This window comes from Somniosus microcephalus, chromosome 16 (genome assembly GCF_052327205.1).
Source record: "Somniosus microcephalus isolate GS21.2 chromosome 16, FLI_Smic_1.0, whole genome shotgun sequence".
Lineage (NCBI taxonomy): Eukaryota > Metazoa > Chordata > Chondrichthyes > Squaliformes > Somniosidae > Somniosus > Somniosus microcephalus.
Window position 1 is genome coordinate 42,975,134 of NC_141002.1, and position 22,299 is coordinate 42,997,432.

The 22,299-nt window shown below is 43.4% G+C and overlaps 1 protein-coding gene and 1 long non-coding RNA gene across 12 annotated transcripts in view; one reads left to right on the forward strand and one right to left on the reverse strand.

Moving 5' to 3' along the window:
- The window catches only part of LOC147106108 (uncharacterized), a 34,664-nt gene extending 14,548 nt beyond the window's left edge, over window positions 1-20,116 (reverse strand). For both annotated transcript variants that reach the window (XR_015081359.1, XR_015081358.1), the window contains exons 1-2: window positions 19,841-20,116; window positions 8,936-8,994 (exon numbers count right to left, since the gene is read on the reverse strand). This is a non-coding gene — a long non-coding RNA (uncharacterized LOC147106108). The remainder of the gene's footprint in view (window positions 1-8,935; window positions 8,995-19,840) is intronic.
- wnk1b (WNK lysine deficient protein kinase 1b) overlaps window positions 1-22,299 on the forward strand; it is a 217,388-nt gene that overhangs the window by 66,602 nt on the left and 128,487 nt on the right. The window lies entirely within an intron of this gene.

A 22,299-nucleotide genomic window follows, 5' to 3' on the forward strand; every position in this document is an offset into this window, starting at 1 on the left:
CTCTGAGTGAAGTAGTTCCTCCTCATCTCAGCTTTGAAAGAGCAGCCCCTTATTCTAAGACTATGCCCTCTAGTTCTAGTTTCACCCATCATCGGGAACATCCTCCCCGCATCCACCCGATCCAACCCCTTCACAATCTTATATGTTTCAATAAGATCGCCTCATTCTTCTGAACTCCAATGAGTAGAGTCCCAATCTACTCAACCTCTCCTCATATGTCCATCCCCTCATCCCCGGGATTAACCGAGTGAACCTTCTTTGTACTGACTCGAGAGCAAGTATGTCTTTTCTTAAGTACGGACACCAAAACTGCACGCAGTATTCCAGGTGCGGTCTCACCAATACCTTGTACAACTGAAGCAATACCTTCCTATTTTTATATTCTATCCCCTTAGCAATGAAAGCCAACATTCCATTGGCCTTCTTAATCACTTGCTGCACCTGCATACTAACCTTTTGAGTTTCGTGCACCAGGACCCCCAGATCCCTTTGTACTTCAGCACTTTCCAGTTTCTTGCCATTAAGATAATTTGCTCTACGATTTTTCCTCCCAAAGTGCATAACCTCACACTTTCCAGTATTGTATTCCATCTGCCAAATCTCTGCCCACTTACTTAGCCTGTCTATGTCCCCTTGCAGGTTTTTTATGTCCTCCTCACTCACTACTTTCCCTCCCATCTTAGTATCATCTGCAAACTTTGATATGTTACACTCGGTCCCCTCCTCCAAATCATTAATATAGATTGTGAAGAGTTGGGGACCCAGCACTGACCCCTGCGGAACACCACTAGTTACTGATTGCCAGTCTGAGAATGAACCATTTATCCCAACTCTCTGCCTTCTGTTAGATAGCCAATCCTCTGTCCATGCCAGAATATTACCCCCAATCCCGTGATTTTTTATCTTAAGCAATAATCTTTTGTGTGGCACCTTGTCAAATGCCTTTTGGAAGTCTAAATACACTACGTCCACTGGTTCCCCTTTATCCACCCTATATGTTACTTCCTGAAAGAACTCCAGCAAATTTGTCAAACATGACTTCCCCTTCATAAAACCATGCTGACTTTGTCCTATTAAATTATGATTATCCAAATGTCCTGTTACTGTCTCCTTAATAATGGACTCCAACATTTTACCTACCACAGATATTAGGCTAACCTGTCTATAGTTTCCAGCCTTCTGTCTACTGCCCTTTTTTAAATAAGGGTGTTACATTAGCAGTTTTCCAGTCTGCCGGGACCTTTGCTGAGTCCAGGGAGTTTTGGAAAATTATTACCAATGCATCCACAATCCCTACCGCCACTTCCCTCAAGACCCTAGGATGTAAGCCATCAGGTCCAGGTGATTTATCCGCCTTGAGTCCTTAGTGATTTTGATTGTGTTTAGCTCCTCCGCCCCCCCCCCCCCCCCCCAAAGCCCCCTGTTTGTCCAGTGTTGGGATATTCTTAGTGTCCTCTACTGTAAAGACTGATACAAAATATTCATTCAGTGTTTTTGCCATCTCCATATTTCCCACCATTAATTTCCCGGTCTCATCCTCTAAGGGACCAACATTTACTTTAGCCACCCTTTTTTTCTTTTTATATAACTATAAAAACTCTTACTATCTGTTTTTATATTTTTTGCTAATTTACTTTCATAATCTATCTTCCCTTTCTTAATCAATCTTTTTGTTATTTTTTGCTGTCTTTTAAAGTTTTCCCAATCCTCTATCCTCCCACTAGATTTGGCTACCTTATATGCCCTTGTTTTTAGTCGAATACTATCCTTAATTTCTTTACTTAGCCACGGATGGCTGTCTTTTCTTTTACACCCTTTTCTTCTCAGTGGAATATATTTTTTTGGGAAGTTGTAAAATAACTCCTTAAATGTACACCACTGATCATGTATCGTCTTACCCTTTAATCTATTTTCCCAATCCACTCTACTCAATTCTGCTCTCATACCTTCATAGTCTCCTTTATTCAAGCTTAACACGCTTGTTTGAGATCCAACCTTCTCACCCTCTAATTGAATATGGAATTCAACCATGTTATGGTCACTCATTCCAAGGGGATCCTTTACTAGGACATTTTTAATTAATCCTGTCTCGTTACACAGGACCAGATCTAAGGTTGCTTGTCCCCTGGTCGGTTCAGTTACATACTGCTCAAGAAACCCATCCCTAATACACTCAATGAAATCATCCTCAAGGCAGCCCTGCCCAGTTTGATTTGTCCAATTAATATGATAGTTAAAATCCCCCATAATTATAGTTGTTCCCTTATTACAAGCCTCAACTATTTCCTGATTGATACTCCGTCCAACCGAGTTGCAACTGTTCGGAGGCCTATAGACTACGCCCACTAGTGTTTTTTTTCCCCTTATTATTCCTTACCTCCACCCAAACTGTTTCATTATCCTGATCTTTTGACCCAATATCATTTCTCTGTATTACAGTGATTCCTTCCTTTATTAACATAGCCACCCCACCTCCCCTTCCTTCCTGCCTGTCCTTCCTGATCGTTAAATAACCTGGTATGTTTAATTCCCAGGCATTGTCAGCTTGCAGCCATATTTCTGTAATGGCCACAAGATCATATCCATATGTCGTTATTTGTGCCATTAACTCGTCTATTTTGTTACGAATGCTACGTGCATTCAGATAGAGAACTTTCAAATGTGTTTTTTGATACTTAGCTCCTGCTTTTGCCCTTTTTATTACTTTACCTTTTACTCCATACCTTCTGCCCCTTCCTGACACGCTCTGGTTTTTAATTTCCCCACTGCTACCTAAGTCTATGACCTTCTCTGTTGTTATTTTTATTATTTGCTCTCTAGGAACCCCCCCCCCCCCCCCCCCCCACTAGTTAGTTTAAAGCCCTCTCTACAGCCCTAGTTATATGATCCGCCAGGACTCTAGTCCCAGCACTGGCCAAGTGAAGCCCGTCCCAACGGAACAGCTCCCTCCTGCCCCAGTACTGGTGCCAGTGTCCCAGGAAGCAAAACCCTGGGCAGTCGAGCCCCAGACCCCCGCTAAGTCAAGGAATTCAGATACGGAGCAGGGGGAGCCGGAAACCTCGATCTAACAGCAGAAATCGGCAGCCGTTTTGTTAGGTTTTTTTTCTTCCCCTAGCATTTTTTTAAACAGTCAGGCTGTGGAAAGAGTCTCTGTAGCTTAGCAACAGCTTCAGAGACGCTTCCAAGGAAGGGCCAGAGTGTTTACAAGCTGTTGCTAAGCAACAGTGTTTGTTGGCAGATACGGAGATGAAAACCTTCTGAAATCCGAAAAATTCCGAAAACTGAAACACCGCTGGTCCCAAGGTTGTCGGATAAAGGATAGTCTACCTGTACAAGCCCAATCGTCCCAATCTCTCCATGTGTCATTCCTGCCATCTCCGGAATCAGCCTGGTGAATCTTCGCTGAACTCCTTCCATGGCAAGAACATCCTTCCTCAGATAAGACGACCAAAGCTGCACACAATACTCAAGGTGCGGTCTCACCAAGGCCCTGTACAACTGCAGCAAGACATCCTTGTTCCTGTACTCAAACCCTCTCGCTACGAAGGCCAACATACCATTGGCCTTCTTAACCGCCTGCTGCACCTACATGCTTACTTTCAGCGACTGGTGCACAAGGACACCCAGGTCTTGTTGCACTTCCCCTTCTCCCAATCTATTGCCATTCAAATAATAATCTGCCTTCCTGTTTTTGACACCAAGTGGATAACCTCACATTTATCCATGTTATATTGCATCTGCCATGCTTCTGCCCAATCACCCAGCCTGTCCAAATCATCCTGTAGTTTCTCTGCATCCTCCTCCTCAGCGCACAAGCCCACCCAGCTTTGTGTCGTCTGCAAATTTGGAGATATTACATCTAGTTCCCTTGTCTAGATTATTAATATATATTGTGAATAGCTGGGGTCCAAGGACCGATCCCTGCGGTACCCCACTAGTCACTGCCTGCCACTTGGAAAAAGACCTGTTTATTCCAACTCTTTGCTTTCTATTTGCCAACCAGTTCTCTATCCAAGTCAATACCTTGCCCCCAATCCCATGTGCCTTAACTTTACACGCTACTCTCTTATGTGGGACCTTATCGAAAGCCTTCTGAAAGTCTAAATACACCACATCCACTGGTTCTCCCTTATCTATTTTACTAGTTACATCCACAAAAAATTCCAGTAGATTAGTCAAGCACGATTTACCTTTTGTAAATCCATGTTGGGGAGAGACAACGGCAATGAAGGAGAGAAAGAAGGAAAGAAAATCATAATCCTTAAAGGACTTGATTTTTTTTGTATTTTAAGAGTATAATCCTGGGGGATGAAGGAAATTTCTGTGCAAAAATAATACTCGAGTGGTTTTGCAGATGAGGTCTGCTTTACATTGGTAATGCACAAAAATAGAACTTATATCTGTCTTTGCCTTGTCACCACCTTTATTGTCTCCAGCCTCAACGATTTCAATGCACCCCTGGCAAGCCTCCCATCCTCCATCCTCTAAATGTCAATTCATCCAAAACGTTGCCTGTATCCTATCCTGCACCAAGTCTCACTCATTCATCACCCATGTCCCCTATCATGGCAAATTTAAGATTCTGATTCTTTTGTTTAAATCCGGGCAAACAATCCAATCCTGTGAATTTCCTGCCAGTCAGGTTAGGTTAAAATGACTCGCCTAGTGTTCAGATCCCTCCTTAGCTCTGCAACCTCCTCGAGCCCTGCAAACCTCCCTCCACGGAACTCTGATTTCCTCTGACTCTGGACTCTTCTGCTTGCTTCCTTCACCCCATCATTGCTGGCTGTGTCTTCAGCCACCTCGGCTGTCTCTTTCATTCCCTCCCTAAACCTCTGTTTCTCCAACTTTTGCTCTCTATCGCCCCCTTTAAGATTCTCCTTAAAACCTACTTTGACCAAGCTTCTAGTCAGCCCACTTAACTTCTACTTCTTTGGTTTGATGTCAATTTTTGTCTGATTACACTTCTATGAAGCGCTTAGGGATGATGTTCTACGTTAAAGGCGCTATATAAATGAAAGTTGTCTGAAATTTGACCTCGGTAAACTTCCAACAGTTTGGTTCTAAATTGGCTGGGAAACTGCATGTTAACCAACTTGGACAATACCAGATTTAGTGATGTTCCAGCATCCAAATAGATATATTTTCGCATAGCAAATGAGGAACTAGACAATTATCAAAATAAGAAATAATGTCAAGTGAAGAGTAATATGTAGAATATAGATGATATATGTAATATAGGTTAGATTAGCACCTCTTGTTTCTTGACTCTAACCAAATAGATTCTGTCCTTGACCCCTCCAGGACATATCCTCTCTTCAGCACTGTAATATTCTCCTTAATCAATACTGCCACCCTACCTCCTTTCTTAGAAAGTTCAGAGGGGAAGTTAAAAAGGAAATAAGAGGGGCAAAGATAGAGTATAAGAATAGATTGGCAGCAAACCTAAAAGGGAATCCAAAAGTCTCCAAAAGGCATATAAATAGTAAACGGGTAATAAGAGGAGGGGTGGGGCCGATTAGGGACCAAAATGGAGGCTGAATTGTTCATTGGAAATTTTACTGATGTGACCAAGAACAATTAAAGCAGAATTATCCCACAGCAAATCAGACCAAATATGGTAGTTAGAATGAAACCGTATTGAGTAAAAACAAGTTACTCTACAATCCCTCTCATACAAATGATGAAGGGTATTGTCAAAAAGTTATTTGCTTCCAATTCACAATGTATTGCATGGCACTATTGGATAAAAGGACTGCTTCGATTCTTTTAATAAATGCTGCTGTTTCCTTTACTGGATTATCAATCTTTTTGTGGTTGAAATTAATGGAAAACCATTCTGATAAATTAAAACTGTATTTTGTGACCTTCAGTTCTGTTTGACAGACGATTAAAACCAGTCTTGCTGATATAAAAACAGAAAATGCTGGAAATACTCAGCAGATCAGGCAGCATCTGTGGAGAGAGAAACAGAGTTAACGTTTCAGGTCGATGACCCTTCGTCAGAACTGCTGATGCTCTCTTTCCGATTGCTGTTTGTTCAGTGTTGCCTTTGTAGATTTTTTTTCTTACTTTAATTAGAACCAATTTAGTAAAACAACGAACTTCTGGAAAAACGTTGTCAAGACACAAAATTCAAATCCATACATGACTCATTGCGCCAGTTCCTGGCCACTTTGGATTAGTGGGTAAGTTGAAGAGACATTTAAGTAAATAATTGCTCTTTAGTGCTACAGTATGTCATCATCTCACCAACGCTGTCATCCTTGTTCTCAACCTATAAGTCCTAGTGGTCAGGACAAACACCATTGATATGTTGCTTTCAATAGAATGTTGTCGCATAGATTTTTTTTCTGCTAAGAAAAATATTCCTGCAGTATCTTGTACTTTTCTATACTCTTGTTATACTATCTGCTGAGGAAAAGGTGATTCATACATAGAAACATAGAAGATAGGAGCAGGAGTAGGCCATTCGGCCCTTCGAGCTTGCTCTGCCATTCAATGAGATCATGGCTGATCATCCAAATTCAGTACCCTGGCCGTGCCTTCTCCCCATATCCCTTTAGCCGTAATAAATATATCCAACTCCTTCTTGAATATATTTAATGAACTGGCCTCCACCGCCCTCTGTGGCAGAGAATTCCACAGGTTCACCACTCTCTGGGTGAAGAAATTCCTCCTCATTTCAGTCCTAAATGGCTTACCCCTTATCCTTAGACTATGACCCCTGGTTCTGGACTCCCCGGCCATCAGAAGCATCCTTCCTGCATCTAGTCTGTTCAGGCCTGACAGAATTTTATAGGTTTCGATGAGATCCCCTCTCAATCTTCTAAACTCCAGTGAGTATAAGCCCAATCGAGACAATCTCTCCTCATACGTCATTCCTGCCATCCCAGGTATCAGCCTGGTGAATCTTCGCTGCACTCCTTCCATGGCAATAACGTGTTCCTCAGATAAGGCGACCAAAACTGCACACAATACTCAAAGTGCGGTCTCACCAAGGCCCTGTGCAGCTGCAGCAAGACATCCTTGTTCCTGTACTCGAACCCTCTCGCTACGAAGGCCAACATACCATTTGCCTTCTTAACCGCCTGCTGCACCTGCATGCTTACCTTCAGCGACTGGTGCACAAGAACACCCAGGTCTCTCTGCACTTCCCCTTCTCCCAATCTATTGCCATTCAAATAATCTGCCTTCCTGTTTTTGCCACCAAAGTGGATAACCTCACATTTATCCACATTATAGTGCATTTGGCCACCCTGGAGCCATGTTTCCGTAATCCCAATCAAATCATAATCGTTTACCTCTATTTGTGCAGCTAATTCATCCACCTTATTACGAATGCTCCTCGCATTAAGACACAAAGCCTTCAGGCTTGTTTTTTTAACGCTCTTAGACTTATTAGAATTATTATTTACTGTGACCACGTTTGATTTAAACCGTTGTTTTCTCTGACTGCCACTTTTGTTTTTCTCCTTCCTATCTTTTTTGCTTTTATCCTTGTTTCCCTTTCCTCTGTCTCCCTGCTCAGGTTCCCAACCCCCTGCCATTTTAGTTTAAACCCTCCCCCAGAGCACTAGCAAACACTCCCCCTAGGACATCGGTTCCAGCCCTGCCCAGGTGCAAACCGTCCGGTTTGAACTGGTCCCACCTCCCCCAGAACCGGTTCCAATGTCCCAGGAACTTGAATCCCTCCCCTTGCACCATTTCTCTAGCCACGTATTCATCTGAAATATCCTTCTATTTCGACTCTGACTAGCACATGGCACTGGTAGCAATCCTGAGATTACTACCTTTGAGGTCCTATTTTTTAATTTACCTCCTAACTCCCTATATTCTGCTTTTAGGGCCTCATCCTGCTTTTTACCTATATCGTTGGTGCCTGTATGCACCACGACAACTGGCTGTTCACCCTCCCCTTCCAAGATGTTCTGCAGCCGCTTTGAGACATCCTTGACCCTTGCACCAGGGAGGCAACACACCATCCTGGAGTCTCGTTTGCGGCCGCAGAAACGCCTATCTATTCCCCTTAGAATAGAATCCCCTATTACTATAGCTCTCCCACTCTTTTTTCCTCCCGTGCTGTGCAGCAGAACCACCCCTGGTGCCAGGAAGTTGGTTGCTGCTGCTTTCCTCTGATAAGCCATCCCCCACCGCCCCCCCCCCCCCCCCCCCCCCAACAGCAGTCAAAGTGGTGTATCTGTTTGAGAGGGGGATATCCACAGGGGACCCCTGCGCTACCTGCCTGCGCCTAGTACTCCGCCTGTTGGTCACCCATTCCCTTTCTTCCTGTCCAACCTCTAACTGCGGTGTGTCCAACTCTGTAAACGTGCTATTCACGATGTCCTGAGCATCGAACGCTCCAGTGCCGCAATGCGGTCTGTCAGTAGCTGCAGCTGGATGCACTTCCTGCACATGTAGTTGTCAGGGACACAGGAAGTGTCCCTGAGTTCCCACATATCGCAGGAGGAGCATACCATGTGGCCGGGCTCTCCTGCCATGACTTACCCTTTAATTAATTGAATTTAAATTAAATCAATCAATCCCACTAATTACACTACAGTTAACTGGTTTACCAACAGTCCCCGCTACACCAGAGAGACCTTAGTAACTATAAACCACGGAGTTAAAGTTTAAAAAAGAGAAATATTCACCAACCAATCACTTACCTGGTGACATCGCACTTTGATTACTTTTTACCTCTCCCCCCCCCCCCGCTGCTGAATTGGTATGCCTCGTTCGCTGCTGCCGCTTTTAAACTGCCGCCGCTCCTCACCCAGGTCCATCGCTCTGGTCAGGCCTCGTTCGCTGCCGCCGCTTTTAAACTGCCGCCGCTCCTCGCTCCTCACCCAGGTCCGTAGCATAAAAGCAAAAATGAGGGAAAATGGTTGTAATCAACAGTGGAAGATTGAATACATTTGCTGCTTAAACTTGCCTTTGGGTTTCTGTGCAGAATCACTAAGTTTTCCTTGCCAGGAGTGTTGCATGAGAGATCTTAACAGGAGGAGAAAAGCATATTTCAAACAGGGTTTAAAAATACAAATTTCTTCCAAGTTGTTTCCTCTTTGGGAATGCAAACTTTTGAAACTCAGAAGGTCAAGACTGAGTTCATGGTTAAATTTTTTTTAAAAATTTCCTTACTAAAAATGTATGGTTGAACGATTTCCCTTGTTTGGATTTTATGTAGTGAAATTGTAAACATGTTCTTCAAACACATGTTTAGGATTTTGCTTAAAAGAAACACGAGGAAATCTTTCTCCATGCTGCTATCTTATGGCACTAGTCATCATGTGTATAAAACATAAATACTACTCTAGCATTAGAGATGCCTAAACGGGTGCATCAAAATTAAATGGATATCACACCAGTATTTACATTCTGCAATTTAAAGATTGCATCAACACTAGTATTTGACCAATCACAGAAAGCAGATCTTGACCAAGATTTTGCAATAAGAATAACGGTGAAGCTGTCAGTGCTTACCGTTATTATGGAGTAAATCGGACAGCAACTTCTAGCGTCCGCATATGCACAATATAACGTGGAAATCTGGAAGTTGCTGTCCGATTTACCCTGCTCCTCCGCAAGCTTCGCTACACCGGTACCTTGTCAATAGACGTGAGATTGAAATACATGCAAGGGTGTGAAGTTGCAGTACTTAGCCACCGAATACTCACTAAACACGCCAGAAAAACTTGGGGCTTGTCCATTCAAGTAAGCAAATTTTTAACAGTGTGATAACTCTGACACTGAAAATAACTTGCATCAGTGTGAAGTCTCATTCCTTCAGATTTTAATTATTGTTGGAGATTGAAAAAAACCTGTTTTTTTACTTTGTCTCTCTTTATCTCTCTCAGTTCTGTCTTTCTTTCTCCCTCTCTTTCTGTACATAATTTTACATAGAATTAAATATTCTAACATACACTTCCTGGTTTAGCCTCTGCATGTCGGTGAGGATTCTTAAATCATAGAATCATCGAATGATACAACACACAAGGAAGCCTGTCGGCTCTTAGAGCTATCTAATTAATCCCATTCCCCTGCTCTTTCCCCATAGCCCTGTACATTTTCCCCCTCCAAGTGTTTATCTAATTCTTTTTTGAATGTTACTATTGAATCTGCTTCCACCACCCTTTCAGGCAGTACATTCCAGATCACAACAACTTGCTGTGTAAAAAATTGTTTCCTCATGTTGCCTCTTTTTTTGCTAATCACCTTAAATCTGTGTCCTCTGGTTACGGACCCTTCTACCACTGGAAACTGTTTCTTTTTTACTCTATCAAAACCATTCATGATTTTGAACACCTAACAAATCACTTAACCTTTTCTGCTGTAAGAACAGCAACCCCAGCTTCTCCAGTCTCTCTGCATAACTGAAGTCCCTCATCCCTGGTACCATTCTAGTACATCTCTTCTGCACCCCCTCCAAGGACTTGACATCCTTCCTAAAGTGTGGTGCCCAGAATTGAACACGCTACTCCAGTGGAGGCCTAACCATTGTTTTATAAAGGTTTAGCCTAATTTCCTTGCTTTTGTACTCTATTCCTCTACTAATGCCAAGAAGTCTACGTGCTTTTTTAACAGCCTTCTCAGCTTGTCCTGCTACTTTCAAAGATTTCTGCCCATGCACCCCCCAGGTTTCTCTGTTCATGCACCCCCTTTAAAATTGTACCATTCAGATTGTATTGTCTCTCCTCATTCTTTCTAACATTGCATCACGTCACACTTCTCTGCATTAAATTTAATCTGCTATGTGTCTGCCCGTTTAACCAGTCTTTCTTTATTCGTTCATGGGATCTGGGCGTCACTGGCAAGGCCAGCATTTATTCCCTGTCCCTAGTTGCCATTGAGAAGGTGGCAGTGAGCTGCCGTCTTGAACCACTGCAGTCTGTGCGGTGAAGGTACTCCCACAGTGCTGTTAGGGAGGGGGTTCCAGGATTTTGACCCAGCTACGATGAAGGAACGGTGATATATTTCCAAGCCAGGATGGTGTGTGACTTGGAGGTGGTGGTGTTCCCATGCACCAGCTGCCCATGTCCTTCTAGGTGGTAGAGATCGCAGGTTTGGGAGGTGCTGCCGAAGAAGCCTTGGTGAGTTGCTACAGTGCATCTTGTAGATGGTACGCACTGCAGCTACGGTACGCCGGTGGTGGAGGGAGTGAATGTTTAAGGTGGTGTAGATGGGGTGCCAATCAAGTGGGCTGCTTTGTCCTGGATGGTGTCTAGCTGCTTGAGTGTTGTTGCAGCTGCACTCATCCAGGCAAGTGGAGAGTATTCCATCACACTCCTTACTTGTGCCTTGTAGATGGTGGAAAGGCTTTGTGGAGTCAGGAAGTGGGATACTCGTCGCAGAATACCTAGCCTCTGACCTGCTCTTGTTGCCACAGTATTTATGTGGCTGGTCCAGTTAAGTTTCTGGTTAATGGTGACCCCCAGGATGTTGATGGTGGGAGATTCAGCGACAGTAATGCTGTTGAATGTCAAGGGGTGGTGGTTAGACTCTCGCTTGTTGGAGATAGTCATTGCCCGGCACTAATGTGGCGTGAATGTTACCTGCCACTTATCGGCCCAAGCCTGAATGTTGTCTAGGTCTTGTTGCATGCGGGCACGGACTGCTTCATTATCTGAAGAATTGCGATTCTAAAGTCTGTTACGATCCGCCTCATTGTTTACTACATTTCTGAGTTTCGTATCATCTGCAGACTTTGAAATTATGCCCTATACACCCAAGTCCAGGTCATTACTATACATCAAAAACAGCAGTGGTCCTAATGCTGACCCCGCCAGTCTGTAAAACAACTGTTCACCACTACGCTCTGCTTTCTGTCCCTTATCCAATTTTGTATCCATGCTGCCAAAGTCCCTTTTAATCCCATGGGCTTTAATTTTGCTTACCAGTCTATTATATGGTACTTTAGTCAAATGCCTTTTGAAAATCCATATACAGGAAACTCTTTGGTATCCGGCACCGACGGGACCGGGATGGTGCCGGTTGATTAAAAATTCCAGATGATGAGAGGGTTATCTACCGAGGCTATTTTTAACAAACAAAAATTAAAAAATCAAGAAATGTGCAGTATACAGTAATTGGGTACTCCCGGCAGCACGGGAGAGTCAGACTCCTGTTATTGAGGTGTTCGGACTTCCGACAGCGCCAAGAAGCTGAGTAGTGGCAGTTTGGAGAACTACCCCCACTGACTAACTCGGCCACCGCGGGAGACTCGGACTCGGCAACATTTCCGGTTATTGAGCTGTTGTTTTCAGAGTATGAATTTTGCCGGTTAATAGAGAATTCAGGATATTTAGGTGCTGTTTAAACGAGAGTTTCCGGTACTCCGCATCAACCGCACTACCCTCCTCAATCTTCTCCGTTACTTGCATCCAAGAGCTCAATCAAGTTAGTCAAACACAACTTGCCTTTTTAAAAAAAAAAAAAAAAAAAAATCCGTGATGAGTTGGATTTATTAGCCATGCTTTTCCAAATGCCAATTAATTTTGTCCCGATTATTGTCTCAAAGTTTCCCCACAACCGACATTAGGCTGACTGGCCTGCAGTTGCCGGATTTATCCCTCTCCCCTTTTTTTAAACGGGTGTAACATTGACTTTTTCCAGTCCTCTGGTACCATCCCAATATCCAAGGAGAATTGAAAGATTGTGGCCAGACTTCTGCAATTTCCACCCTTATTTCCCTCAATAATAGAGTTATACAGCACAGAAAGAGGCCCTTCGGCCCATCGCGTCCGCGCCGGCCATCGGGCCCTGTCTAATCCCATTTTCCAGCATTTGGTCCGTAGCCTTGTATGCTATGGCATTTCAAGTGCTCATCCAAATGCTTCTCGAATGTTGTGAGGGTTCCTGCCTCTACCACCCTTTCAAGCAGTGAGTTCCAGATTCCAACCACCCTCTGGGTGAAAAAGTTCTTCCTCAAATCCCCTCTAAACCTCCTGCCCCTTACCTTGAATCTATGCCCCCTTGTTATTGACCCCTCTACTAAGGGAAAAAGTTCCTTTCTATCTACCCTATCTATGCCCCTCATAATTTTGTACACCTCAATCAGGTCCCCCCTCAGCCTTCTCTGCTCCAAGGAAAACAACCCCAGCCTGTCCAGTCTTTCTTCATAGCTGAAGCGCTCCAGCCCAGGTAACATCCTGGTGAATCTCCTCTGCACCCTCTCCAAAGCAATCACATCCTTCCTATAGTGTGGCGACCAGAACTGCACACAGTATTCCAGCTGTGGCCTAACCAGCGTTTTGTACAGCTCTATCATAACCTCCCTGCTCTTGCCTTCGTTAGCTGAGGCATAGAATATAAGTATCCCATATGCCTTTTTAATCATCTTATCCACCTGTTCCGCCTTCAGGGATCTAAGTACATGCACACCAAGGTCCCTCTGATCCTCTGTCTTTCCTAGGGTCTTACCATTCATTGTGTATTCCCTTGCCTTGTTAGTCCCTCCAAAATGCATCACCTCACACTTTTCAGGGTTAAATTCCATTTGCCACTGTTCCGCCCATCTGACCAACCTATCTATATCGTCCTGCAGACTGAGGCTACCCTCCTCGCTACTTACCACCCCACCAATTTTTGTGTCATCTGCAAACTTACTGATCATACCTTTTACATTCACATCCAAATCATTAATGTAGACCACAAACAGCAAGGGACCCAGCACCGATCCCTGCGGTACCCCACTGGACACAGGCTTCCAGTCACAAAAACAGCCTTCCACCATCACCCTCTGCCTTCTGCCACTAAGCCAGCTTTGGATCCAATGTGCCAAGGCACCCTGGATCCCATGGGCTCTTACCTTCTTGACCAGTCTCCTATGCGGGACTTTATCGAAAGCCTTACTGAAATCCATGTATACCACATCCACTGCACTACCCTCATCCACACACCTAGTCACCCCTGAAAAATTCAATCAAATTAGTCAGACATGATCTTCCCTTGACAGCCATGCTGACTATCCCTGATTAATCCTTGCCTCTCCAAGTGGAGACTAATTCTGTCCCTCAGAATTGTTTCCAATAATTTCCCTACCACTGATGTTAGGCTCACTGGCCTGTAATTCCCTGGTTTATCCCTACTACCCTTTTTGAATAATGGTACTACATTAGCTGTTCTCCAGTCCTCTGGCACATCCCCTGTGGCCAGAGAGGTTCTGAAAATTTGTGTCAGAGCCCCTGCAATCTCCTCCCTTGCCTCACACAGCAGCCTGGGATACATCTCGTCTGGGCCTGGGGATTTATCCATTTTTAAGCCTGCTAAAACCGCTAGTACCTCCTCCCTCTTGATGCTAATATGTTCAAGTATATCACAGTCCCCCGGTCCGATTTCTATGTCTACATCATCCTTCTCCATAGTGAACACGGATGCAAAAAATTCATTTAATAAACCCCACCTACATCTTATGGCTCCACACACAGATTGCCACTTTGGTCCCTAATGGGCCCTACTCTTTCCCTAGTTATCCTCTTGCCCTTAATATACTTATAAAACACCTTAGGATTTTCCTTTTATTTTGCTCACCAGTGTTATTTCATGGCCCCTCTTCGCTCTCCTAATTTCTTTTTTAATTATCCCCCTGCACTTTTTATACTCCTCTAGGGCTTCCTCTGTCTTTAGTCCTTTGTATCTGCCAAAAGCCCCCCTTTTTTTCCGAATACATTCTCATATATCCCTTGACATCCAAGGTTCCCTGGGCTTGGTTGGTCCCACCCTTGACCTATATGGGAACATGTTGCCATTGTACTCTCTCAATTTCCTTTCTGAAAGACTCCCATTGCTCCGATGTGGATTTTCCTACAAGTAGCTTATCCCAGTCCACTTCGGCCAGATCCTGCCTTTACATATTAAAATCGGCCTTCCCCCAATTTAGAATCTTTATTTCCGGTTCATCTCTGTCCTTTTCCATGACTACCTTAAATCTCACCAAATTATGGTCACTGTCACCAAAGTGCTCACCTACTAACACTTCTACCACTTGCCCGGCCACATTCCCTAGAATTAGGTCCAGTACCGCCCCCTCTCTTGTAGGACTTTCTACATGCTGGCTCAAAAAGCTCTCCTGGATGCACTTTAAGAATTCCGCACCCTCTAAGCCGGTCACACTGACTATCCCAGTTAATATTGGGGAAGTTGCAATCCCCCACTATTATTACCCTATTATTTGCACACTTTTGAGATTTGCCTACATATCTGTTCCTCTATCTCCCCCTGACTGGGGGCCTATAGTACACTCCCAGCAAAGTGCTTGCCCCCTTTTTGTTTTTAAGTTCTACCCATATGGCCTCATTAGAGGAACCTGTTAATATATCATCCCTCCTTACAGCAGTAATTGACTCCTTAATTAATATTGCGACACCCCCTCTTTTACCCCCCCGCCCCGTCTCGCCTGAAGATTCTATACACCGGAATATTGAGCTGCCAGTCTTGCCCCTCCCTCAACCATGTCTCCGTGATAGCAACAATATCATACTCCCATGTGTTCATCAACATCTTCAGTTCATCCACCTTATTCGCAAGACTCCTTGCATTAAAATAAATGCCATCCAGCCTTGCCCTACTCCCTTGTGCTGTTGCATATTTGCTCTGCCTTCCAAGCTGACTTGTTTTTTCCTCTATATTTGGCTGTACATCACCCCCTATTATAGCTCCACTCTGTATCCCATCCCCCTGCCAAGTTAGTTTAACCCCCCCCCCCCCCCCCCCAAACAGTGCTAGCAAACCTCCCCGCAAGGATAATTGTCCCGTTCTGGTTCAGGTGCAACCCGTCCGACTTGTACAAGTCCCACCTTCCCCAGAAGCAGACCCAGTGATCCAGGAAACTAAAGCCCTCCCTCCTGCACCAACTCTTTAGCCACGCATTCATCTGCTCTATCCTCCTATTCCTATACTCACTAGCACGTGGCACCGGGAGTAATCCAGAGATTACAACCTTTGAGGTCCTGCTCTTTAATCTGCTACCTAGCACCCTAAATTCTTGCTGCAGGACCTCATCCCTCTTCCTACCCATGTCCTAATCTAGGAAACGTCCCATCCGGGACATTGCTGCTTCCTTCTCCTGCTACATTGGCAGCATCCTCTTCTCTAGTGAAGGCAGATGCAAATAACTCATTTAGTACCTCGGCCATGCCCTCTGCCTCCACAAGAAGATCTCCTTTTTGGTCAATAATCGGCCCCACCCTTTGACTACCCTTTTTACTGTTTTTATGAAGACTTTTGGATTCCCATTTATGTTAGCCAATAATCTATTCTCATACTCTCTTTGCCCCTCTTTGCCTTTTTTTAGATCTCCTCTGTACTTTTCAGCTTGGTTCTCTGCTGTATTATGAACTTTACAATTATCCTAAGCCTCCCTTTTCTGTCTCATATTTTAATCTCTAGATCTTTAGTCATCTGGGGAGCTCTAACTTTGGATGCCTTTCCTTTCCCCTCATCAGAATTTGTCTAATATGTACCCAAACAATCTCTTTGAAGGCCTCCCATTGTTCAGTTACTGTTTTGCCTACCTACCTATGATTCCAATCTACCTGGGCCAGATCCCTTTTCAACTCACTGAAGCTAGCCCTCCTCCAGTTAAGTATTTTTACGCTTGATTGTACCATATCCTTTTATATAACTACTCTAAACCTGATGATATGATCCCCAAATGCTGTCCCACTGAAACATGCTCCACTTGCCCCACTTCATCACCCAGAAATAGATCCAGCACTGCCTCCTTCATCGTTGGGCTGGAAACACACTGATCAAGCAAGTTATCTTGTACACATTTTCAGAATACCTCTCCCTCTTTGCCCTTTACACTGGTACTATCCCAGTCTATATTAGGATAATTGAAGTCCACCATTATCATTACTCCAGTTCTTGCATCTATTAATTCTAAACAAATAGACTCTGTCTTTGACCCCTCAACTACATCATCCTTCTCCAGTGCTGTAATAGTTTTTTTTGATCAATACAGCAACCCCCTTCCTTTTTTTCTTTTCCTAGCTTTCCTGAATACCTTGTAGCCAATCTGATTACATGAGGAGACATGCTGTTGCTTGCCTTGTTCACAAATGTCCTAGATCCCCTGTAGAGGACACTGCTTCAGATGCCCGATGACCGTAAATTGCCACTGTTCGTTCGCCACTGACCACAAAATCCAGGCCATTACATGTCTCTATTTACCAGCATAATTAAAATTGCACAATAGTTAAATTATTCTAAGTTTGCCTGTAATTTGCAAGAAGCTACAAAGTGAGGTTCCTGACAGCGATCTAGGGTTCATCGACATTCTGGTGCTTAGAGTTTCTTCTCACCTCAGTCTGTCCTCGCTTCCTGGAGCCAAACACTGCATATCCTGCCCAGCTTCATCCATTTTCTTTCCCTCCCTCCGTACCCCTGTCGCCTGCCTCTTGAATCCTGATGCTTTGTCACATTGTAATTTGCTGCTATCTGTTCCCTTCCTTGGTCTCTTCCACCTCATCCCTTCCCTGAAATCCACCTCCTGCACCTTTTTTTAATTCGCCCCTCGCACCAAGCTCCTGATGACTTACAGACCCAGGCTCCACTGTTAGCTCGCATTATTAATGGTTCTCCTTCCTCAGGCATAGTCTTCCTTACCACCAAAACCAGTGCTATCACCCCCCTCCCCCCCACATTCAAAAACAACCCACTCATTCTCTCTAATTATCACTCCATTTCTAACTTCTATTCCTTCCATTGCTGAGATCACTTATTTACATCTCCACCCCCCCCCCCCCCTCAATCCCGCTATCTCCATATTTGATTATTCTTGCGCGGTCCTTGCTGGCTTTTCCTTGTCAGCACTCCATGAATTCCAATTTCTCCAAAATAAAGTTACTGGTATCCTATCCTGTACTAAGCCCTGGTTGTCCTCATCTCTCATCTTTGTGGACCTGTACTGGCTGTCTGTCTCCATCACATTAAATTTAAAATCCTCTTTGTCGTCAAATCCATCCAAGGCTTTGATCCACCTTGCCTCTCAATCTCCTCCAGACTTGACTTCCCTCCTGGACTTTTAGTTTTATTAACTCTGACCACCTGTGCATTGCTATTTTCCTTCACCCAATCATTGGGTGATTGAGCTTTCAACTGCCTAGTCTCTGTTCTCTTGAACTCCCTCCCTGTTCCACAGGGGGGAGTACTTCAGATGGTCATTTAGTGCATGGGATAAGATGCAAAAGTTCAGGAACATTAAATGCAAAAGTAATTATTTTAAAATGACATTGTATCATCCAGTTAATACCACGTCACTAAATGTAGGTAGAAATGTGGATATGATAGCAATACTTTAAAAAAAGGAATTGGGGAATCAAAAAGCTGCCATTCCCATAATTTTAAAAGTACCCATGTATTGAAGGGAAGAAGCCAATTCTATCATGGGTTGTTATGGTAATTTTTTTTTCCATCCGAAGAATGTAAGATACATTTTCGGTTGCAATTTTTTTTACTTGGGCTCCTAGGATTTCACCATTGCTTTTAGGAAGACATACAGGAGTAGTTACGAACTGCCTCTAATTTTTCCTTCCCCAAACACTATTCTGGTTTCAATGCTATAAAAAGGACATAGAAGCACTGGAGAAAGTACAAAAAAGATTTACAAGGATGGTACCAGAACTGAGATTACAGCTGTCTGGAAAGATTGAACAAGTTGGGGGGTTTTTCTTTAGAAAAGAGAAGACTTCGAGGTCTTTAAAATTATGAATGGGTTGGACAGGGTAGATGTAAATAGAATGTTTCCACTTGTGGGAGAATCCAAAACTAGGAGCCATAAATACAAGATAGTTACTAAAATCCAATGGGGAAATCAGGAGAAATGTCTTTACTCAGTGGTTAGAATGTGGAACTTGCTACTACAGGAAGTGGTTGGGGCAAATAGCTTGGATGCTTTCAAAAGGAAACTAGATGAGTACATAAGAGAAAAGGGAATAGAGAGATATGCTGAAAGGCTGAGATGCAGTAGATGGAATCGGATGACTCGTGGAGTATCAACACCAACACAGACTAGTTGGACCAAATGACCTGTTTCTCTGCTGTATATTCTGTGTAATTATTTTAGATTGATTTTGGTCATTATCATTCATGTTACCAGTTCTCTGTGGTTTTAATTTGAGTTGAATTGGGTATTGGAGAAATGTTTTGAAAAAGTTTCCAAGATCCCCAAGCTTTCCAAATATAACTTGATTTTCCTTTTTTAAAATTTATTGAAACATTAAGATGTTAAATGCACTTGGATATTTTGTAATTCCCCATAAGAGCTCCCAGTTTCTCCTGTTGAATTAGTGAAAAATGCTGACTGGGGCTTAAGGTTTCTTGCACTCCACCCCCACCCTCTTTCCCAGTCAATAAACAAGCAAAGAAGTAAATAACATAAATCACTCGAGTACTTATGAGCAGCTCCTACTATCTAACAGAATTATAGCAACAGACATTAAAATGGGGAGTGTTTGAAAAGTTTCTAAACTTATTTTTTAAATCCCTTTCTTCTGCCTGGCATAATGCCTGCAATTGAGGGAATAGGCTGCGTCCAACAGCCGTTGTAACTAGCTGGTAAGCATTAGGATATGACTAGCTATGACTGTTCATTGAGTTCGCCTGACCTGTGCACCTCACACCCCAAGATTTTTGCATTTGATGTGTCCTTTGCTATGTCATTCAGACTGGCAATAAAAATGGAATGGTACTTGACCCTGTGTCCACCCCACTCTGGCATGGAGCATTAGCGCATTAATTCAGCACCACAATCTATTCCATATTTTGTATCTCGAACAGCAATTTTCCTGATTGAAATTCTAACCCTGGATTACAACACTGGTACACCATCTAAACTTACCTCTGAATTTTTTGCCGATTACTTGAAGGGTTCATTTTCTCAATTATTAATTCCATGGTCCTCTGAATCCACAAGTCGTCAAATGGTGTTACCGCAGTCTTTCACCAAGTGTTGTTGTGCGAGTTGAATTTTTAAAACCGGTGATCTGTTTGGTAAAAAGCAGCTACGTTTTATTGCCTCCCCTTTACCTTTCGACTGCAGTCCAAAGCATAAGTGCAGTAGACCTTGATCCAAATGCAGGTTGAATTATTTTGAGCCTGGAGGTGGTAAGGGTGGGGGGGAAGGGAGGAGAATTGTCAGCAGTTATTATTAAACTTAACTATGCAGGCATTTTAATCAGATATTTGCACACAGTTATGTTAAATGTGCGCAAGTTGTGAAATGGTTTGTTCTGATACCCATATAGTTAGTTCAGTGCTGTATACATTCTAATTAGTTATTGAAAACCTTTTAAGTGAAAGGTTGCATTTTGTAATCAAACAATACTGTTTAGTTTTATAGGAATCTAGGAATTCAGCCCCTTGAGCCTGTTCTGCAATTCATTAGATCTTGGTTGATGTATCTCAAGTCCATTTACCTACATTGCTCCATATCCCTTGCTACACTCGGGTAGAATATCTATCGATCTCAGTCTTGCAAATTTCAACTGAAATAGCATTCACAGCTTTTTGGGGGACAAGGGTTCCAAAATTCCACTACCCCTTGTGTGGGGAAAAATGCTTTCCTGATTTGATTGCTTATTCACTCCTCACTCAGCGCTAATTTTAAGATTATGCCCCCTTGTTCTGATTCCCTAGCAGACATCAGTAGATATCCGAGTTGGAATAAAGGGTGCCTCCCTCATTCTGGGAGGATTTATGAGTTTCTTTGCTTTTTCCAAAAAAATTGGAAGCAAGCAGAAGTTTGAAAACTCTCAAAAGCTTTATTACAGGCAAGTTTCATAGTTTAAAATATTGCTCCTTTTCTATCATGAACTGCTAACTTGGACAACATGTGTGATTAACACACCAGCGATTTGCAGCACTTATGGTTTCTTTGTTAGAAAACCCAGCAAAAGATTCTTTATCAAGAATCTCTTTCTCCTTCACAGTCCAAGACTGAAAGGGATTTTAGCTTGTATTTCCAAAGTGATTGAAACCCAGCTGAAGGTTGAGTTTGAATTTTTGATTCCTTTTGTTTGGCTGCTGTCCAAGTCAGTCATGGCAAGCCACCCTCTTCCAAATGAAAATTTAGTTAAAACATCTTTCTCTGAACCATTTTTCTGGCATAAGCGTGTACATATATTTTTATACAATAGGTGGGAAACTACATAAACAATTTCTTGAGTGCTTTTAAGGTAATCCTTCGTTTTTTAGTAGTTTGTTTATTGAAGACTAAGTTGGCATATTCACTAAGTATACTATTGCTTAAAGATAGGACCATAAAGATCGGAACTGCTGACAACAGGGAAAGCAGTGGCAGGAGGGTGTTTAACAAGGTAAACATTTAGGATAGTGCGACACCTGATTCAAAAAGGGTCAAAGGTCCCATTCTCCTAGTGCCCTCCTCCACAAGACTGCTGTATCTTGCCTCCCCTAATACTGTCAGACCGGAGTAACCCCTGAAACACATTAACCGATTTGGCCCTCCCTCTTCCCCACTCAGATCCCAGGACACCCTTTCTGTGCTGAGAAACCCCATTACCACATTTTCAGTGCTCCCTGATGCAGGACTGCCCCTAATGCTCCCAGACCCTGGGATCTTCCTCCCAAGGCTCCCAGATTCAAGGACCTGTGTCACTGTTTTCAGTAACCTGCTCTTAGTGCTCCCTGTCCTTTGGGACACCCCTGCCCCCCTCCCCAAAGTACTACTCGAGTTGAAAACTTTATCCCAGGACTACCAATTCCAGGCCTCCTCCCGAGTGCTCCCAGATCCCAAAGCTGCCCTCGTGCTGATCAGTCAGTGTCTGATAATATTTTTCATAATACCCTTATCTTATAAAATTTACAACGCACCTGAGGAAGGCCATAGAGATCTGCTATATAATATATTAAAAGGCGGTGATTGGCGTGCACTTCCTGTTTGTCAGTTTCTGTGTTGCAATACTTGGCTTTCAATCCTCCCAATGCGATGTGGTGCTGCTGCTACTCTGAGAGCTTATCTCCCAGGTTGGATCCTCTAGGTAGTAGGTAAAAAGTGGAAAATTTATTTTAAATTTGCCAGCACTCTCCAACCTGTCCGCCCCGTTCTGCATGCCCCACCACCTTGTTTGAACCACTGTCCTCCCTCTTCAGCAAAATTCTAGGCTATTTATAACGCCAGAAGTGTTCTTTTTATTAAAAAAAAATTTAAAAAAATCTTACATTTATATATAGTTGTGGTTTTGGGACTGGTAGGGAAGCAGAGGGGACAGATGAGGGATTGAGAGAAGGAGAGAGCTCTACAATGAGTAGGATGGGAGGATGCAGGGAGTAAGAAGG